Source organism: Leishmania donovani, chromosome 23 (assembly GCF_000227135.1).
Source record: "Leishmania donovani BPK282A1 complete genome, chromosome 23".
Lineage (NCBI taxonomy): Eukaryota > Euglenozoa > Kinetoplastea > Trypanosomatida > Trypanosomatidae > Leishmania > Leishmania donovani.
Window position 1 is genome coordinate 343,069 of NC_018250.1, and position 6,275 is coordinate 349,343.

Here is a 6,275-nt window from a genome sequence, read left to right on the forward strand (position 1 = left end):
ATGCTCCACACACTGGTAGGTAGCGAGAGGGCCGGGGGTGGAATACGCTCGAGTCACGCTGACACGCTGTCCATCATATGGATGGCGCAGACGTGTACGCGGTTGCAGGCCGCTCCGACGCAGCGCCACCCGGAACACAACTGCCGACATCATCAGCGCTACATCGCTATGACTTCCCTACGTCGTGGGTACTCAACCCTGCCAACACCAGAAGGTGGCTCGGCATTGGCAGCGGATAGCGGGGGGCCTGTATGGCTCCCCCTCCCCCACACACACACGCACACACGGAGCGGGGGCCACTGGAGCCTGCCATACCACGCGCTGAGGTGTCCCCCGTCATGAGGGTGTGGACAGCAGTGCACGCGACGACGGGAAAAATGAAGAGGAAGATACAGGGCCCAACTTGCCCCTAGGAAGCGTACGAAGGCGTAGATCAAACACACAGCCGTACAAGAAAGCACAAGAAAAAGGAATTAGGGGAAGGAGAAGGGAGAAAGGCTGAGTCATAACCCTTCGTCATCGCAGTCGCACGCCTCTTTCGGATCATGTCCGTGCGCTTGCCTCTTCGTGGATCTGTTCGGTGTACCGATGGTGTGATGCGCTGCCATAATGCTCGCAGTGGAGGAGTGTAAAAGGGTAGAAGAGAGTTGAAGGGTGTGGGCCGGAGGGTGTTGGGGTGTTGGTGAGGGGGTGGTGTGCGGTTTCGCAGAGGAAAAGGGGCCGAAGACTGGAAAAGGAAAGGAGCGGAGAAGCCGAGACAAGAAAAAAAAGGAGACAGACAGAGACAAGACTGCGAAGGACTAGCGAAACGACGGGGGAGGAGGGGATAGGAATGCACACATCGAGTGGACGCGCAGCATTCTTGTGTGTTTCTTTCTTTTGTTTTTGGTCTTTGCGGAACCAAGACGAACCAGAAAAAAAAAAACAGGTCACAGCCCGACACCGACGCACAGCCACACACACACACACACGAGACAGGCAAGCCTTGAACCCAAAGGAGCAAGAACGTAAAAAAAAAAACGAAAAATTGAGGGGAAAGAAAGAAAGAGGAAGGAGAAGTAGTCGCAGAGGCGGCAAGTCAGAAGACACAAGAGAGAGAGGAGACACACCAACGAACGAAGAGGGAGGAACGTAGGACTTCTTCATGTGTGCGTGTGTGTGTGGCTGTGCGTTTTCTTCGTCGTTAGCGGGGGAGGAGGGAGAGGGAGGTGCGGAAAGAAGGAGGTGAAAAAGGAAGAGGATGGGGGTGGGAGTGGGGAGGAGGGGGAAAGGGTCAAGACCTCCACACGCACGCACACACACACACATGCGCGGGCGAAGACGAAACCAAAAGATGTAAACACGCAAAAGAAAAAAAAAGAGGGTAAAAACAAACTCTATGTTTCTTTCCTTTTTCCTTAGCAGCAAGAACAACAAGAAGGCGAGACACACACACACATGAAATAAGAGGGGGAAGAGAGAGAAGGGAAAAGCCGAGGCTATGTTACGTGTTACTTGATACGCGCTTCAACATCACAAATAAGCACCAGAAGACAAGAGAAAAGAGGGACGAAATCGATAAAGCAACGAAAGAAAAAGAAAACTGAAAAGCGAAACAACACAATAAAGAAAATCAAAAGACCAGCGCAAGAGAGCAAATTCACGAGCAAGAATACAAAAAAAAAGAAAAAAAGAATAATAACAGTAAAGAAATGAATACTAGAGGTGAGCGCCAAAACTGACCGAGGCAAAACAAAAAAAAGCGAACAGGAGAGACGAGCACACATGAAAGGAAACAGTAAAAAAAAAAGAGAGGGGAGAAAGAGCAACAAGGGGAAAAATGGCGATAAAAGAGAGACACGCACGCATACACACGCAATCGGAGACAGAAACAAAAAGGAAAGAGAAAGAACGACATGTGGAAGAGAGAACATGAGCAGGACGAGAACAGGCACAACAAAACGACAACAAGGCGTGAAGACGTACACAACAACGACAAAAAAAAACGACAGAAAACAAAAAACAGAAGGAGGGGAGACAAGAGAGAGTCGAGGTGAACAACAATACAAAGAGAGCAGGCACAAGAGAAATTAAGCGTACAGAAGGCGAAGACAAAAAAAACGAAGTAGACTAACAGCGTAAAAAAAAAAAAATGAGAACAGGAGCGTCGGAGAAACACATACACGTAACACAGAAGAAGCACAACAACCATAGAGCATGTCAGCAAGAAAGGAAGTGTGCAGACAGTGATAGCTTAAAGAGGGAGATCCACGTCCGGGAGGGGGGTTGGGAGCTCGGAGCACGTGTCGCTGTGCTGGGCGCCGCCCTGCCCCTCCTCCTCCTCCTCCCCTTCCCATCCGCGACCGCCTTCACCTCCAACATTCAAGTGAAAAGACAATAAAAGGAGAGAGAAAACAAGAGGGCCAAAGGGCACAGCGGCACACACTCGCGCGTGTCGTCACGTGTGGGTGCCCTCGCGGATACGTGGGTAAGTCCAAGAGAGAACAAGGAGGGAAGGAGAGAGCGAGAGGAAAAGAGTGGGAAGGTGTCTTGAGGCGCAATATTCTTTGTTTGTTGCTGTTGTTGTTCCGTTTCGAGACAAGGCGCTGAGGAATGAAGCGGTGGGACGAGTCAACGAATAGAGACGAACAAACAACGGCAAGTTAAAAAAGAAACCGAGCAAAAAAAAAACGAATAACGGTGGGATACACACACACGTGATAGAAACGGGTGGGAGGGGTAAGGGCTAGGGGAAGAAGGTGTTGCACACATGTGCCCGTCCTTGTCGCATCTTTCCATCTCTCCTCTTTCGTTTGCTCTATTATGGATGTGTGTGGGGGTAGGGAGGGTGGTGAGCGGAGAAGAGGAGGAAAGTGCTCTACGTGAAGCGGATTGAGGACTTTTTTGTTTCTTCGTTATGGTTGTCCGTATTACGCTAATAGATGGGGGGAAGAATAAGAGAAGTACCGATACTGCTGTGCGTCTGTACGTGTGCGTATGTGTTTCCTTTGTTTTGTTGTTTTGTTCTTTTTTTCCTTTATTATTATTATTGCCTTCCTTTCCACGATCTTCTCCTTTTTCGTTTTCTTGGATTCGTGTTTGATGTTGGTCTGCACGTCAGAACATTACGGAAGTAGACGCGTTGTTCGCATGTTCTTTGTCTTTTTTTTTCGTGTGGTGTGCGTGAGCGTGTTGAGCGTCCATTTGGATTGAGGCGCGCCTTGAAAGAGGAAAAAAAAAGACACCAGCCAAATCAAGCGAAGGAAAAAAACAAAGGTAAAGCATAAAACAACCAAACGCACAACCCAACCCAACAGCATAAAAGCGGCCTCTGTCCACCTGATTTATCGTGTCACTTGTTTGTTTTTCCTTCCCTTCCTCTCCTTCCTTCTTGCTATTTGTTTTGGTTTCGCTTTCATCTCCCCACCACCTGTACTCTGCAAAGGCCTTCTTTTTTTTTCGCACGCACATACGCACGTGTGTGCGTGTGTGTGTTCTCTATCTGTCGCTCTCGCGATCCCGTGTGTTCGATTTTTTTGATGAGTTTTGTAACGTATTCGTTTGCGGAGAAGGACCTTCATAAAAGGGGAGGAGAGTAAAAATAAAAATGGTAAGTGGAAAGAGAGAGGACAGACCTACAACACGAGAATCCCAACGAATAGAAAGAAAAATGCGAAAAGCAGCAGCGTCAAGAACACCAGCTGCACCGCTAAATTTTCAAGAACAATCAAAAATAAAATGCCTACACATACTGAGTGTGTGCATTTTATGCTGCTGCCGTTTGTGTTTGCCATACCGGCTGCTGTCGCCTCGCTGACCGGATCCCCCACCTCGCAGGGTTGGGGGGAGAGCTGAGAGGAGGGCCAGTGAGGAGTGCCACCACGTCGTAAAGGTGCACTGTACCTGCGCGTTCTTTTAGTATTGCTCGGGCAGTACACACACACACACACCCGACGATGCGCACACATGCGCTGACAAGCACACACACGCGCACACCATGATGGGTTTAGGATTAGTCGCTAAAGAACCAAGAGAAAAAGGGACGAGGATGCACAAAAAGGCGTACACAAAGTGGGCCTGTGCGCGCATCCACAGTGAGAGAGAACGCCCATCTTTAGCATGATTGAGCGATTCTTGTTTTTTCTGTTCTTGTTGTCCTGAAAGAGCCGGAAGGGATTGGGTGTGTGGGGGGGGGGGTCTGCTGTCCGGCGCGTTGAGGTTGTCAACGCCACATCAGAGCACTCATTCACCTCCACAGCTAAGTGCCTTTGGTTTTTTTATCCAGACCGAAACCCGAAGAAAAAAAAGAAAGACATGAACGGAACGCGAAACTCCACACAGGCGCCTGGCCATGGAGAGAGAACTACGATCCGCGAAGAGACAGAGCACACCACACACTTACATTCAAAATAGAGAGTTGAACGCAATGCCATGTGCACTGTTTTTTTTTTGTTGTTGAGGGAGGGGAGGAGGAGGGGGAAGGGTGTTGTTGTTATTAATAGCGTTTCATTCGCCCACAGGGGAAACGGAAAAAATATAATAAAACACACACACACACACAAGCACACACCAGCAGACATACGCATACAACTACAGCCCTCCAAACTCTGGTTGCACTACGGCTAACGGAGACAACATAAAAATGAAGAAAAAGAAATACAAGCAAAGCAAAAAACGCAGATAATAAAAAAAGAGAGAGACGGCGACAAGCAGGCGGGCGGGCAGAGAGATGCGGTGCGTGGCTGGCACAAATAAGAAGGAAGCAAGAGGCACATACGCATACACATACACATACACGTATATAGATAGATATACATAGATTTGATATTGATACACTCCGATAAGTGAGCCGGAAACCGAGGGGGTAAGGGTGTGCGCGCAAACAGATATACATATACATACGTATAAAACCTACGCCTGCCAAGAACGTGAAGAAAAAAAATGTGGAGTAAAGTCGCCCACAACGACATCAGTAAACCAGTGAATCGACGATAGGGCTATAAAGGCACACACGGCCAAAACACAGAAGCCACAAAACATTTTAAACACACACACAGGGAGAAAGAGAGGGGCACATCAACAACGAAAGGCAAAAACAGAAAAAAAAACAGCGGGAGGAGCGGGTGCAGCACGCGGTGAAACACTGAAAAGGCGAACACTGAAAGAAAAGTGCACCTGCATGTATCCAGCTGGGACGAAAAAAAAAGCAAAAAATCCAAAGGAAAATACGAAACGAGAGAAGCAGCAACGCGGATTCGTGTTGCGCGCAATGGCCGTGGGGGGAACGAGAAGGAGGCAGACCACAGCAGAAAGACTTCAAAAACAAACATGAAAAAAACTAACCAGTAAAGACACGCGTTACCACGACAACAAAAACGCGAAACCGGGAAAAAAAATAAAAGGTTTACACTACAATGAAGCACAACAGGAGGTATTACGGGCGTACATTTTCTGCGTGTAAAGCATGCGTGAAAGACGAAGAGAGGAACAATCAAGAAGCTCTTCGCCACTCTCTGCATCCCGCCGCATCAAAGACGGCCGTAGCGCACCTGCGCAGAGGCACTGTATCATCAGCAAGCTAAACCAGGAAGAAAGGAGAAATAGAAGCCACGACGACCACAATGGCAACGCGGCAGTGAGAACAGGAGAAAGGCACCTCGTAAAAAGAAGAAAGGAGATAAGGGTTCACGATGGGGGGAGGATGAGAAAACGAGAGCAGGGCACGCGTTAAAAGGAAGCGTCGAGCAAGGCGAAAGAAAGGAGCAGACGCTATCTCCATCGAGGAGGAACAGCAAAGAACCGACACAAGGAAGAACAGCAGCAGGCAGAGACACATACATACGCACATGCAGGGTAGCATATGAGCCTAGAAGGGAGACGATGAGAAGCGTGCCAACAACACACAGCATTCAAAAAGCAGCACGATCATCTGCTGTACTGCAAGCAAACTCATCCTCTACTGAAACACACGTAACCCATCGTTTTCGGCTTCAACGCGTCCATCCTTCCACAGAGCGTCAGACCAACTCCACGCTCGAGCGCCCCCCTCCCGGCCTGTGACAGACCCCTCCCCATCCGCGTCGTGCAATGCAGTCCTAGACACACGCGCTACAGGTATTCCGCCTCAGCTATCTGAGCGCGGTCTCTGCCCCGAACGCCACCCCACCCACCCGCCGCCCCGCAGGTCGCCTCACAGCCGCTCCCATTGTGCCGGTCCCGACCTGGCGCGCGCCCCCCCCCGGGAGGGCCACGCATGCTCCACACACTGGTAGGTAGCGAGAGGGCCGGGGGTGGAA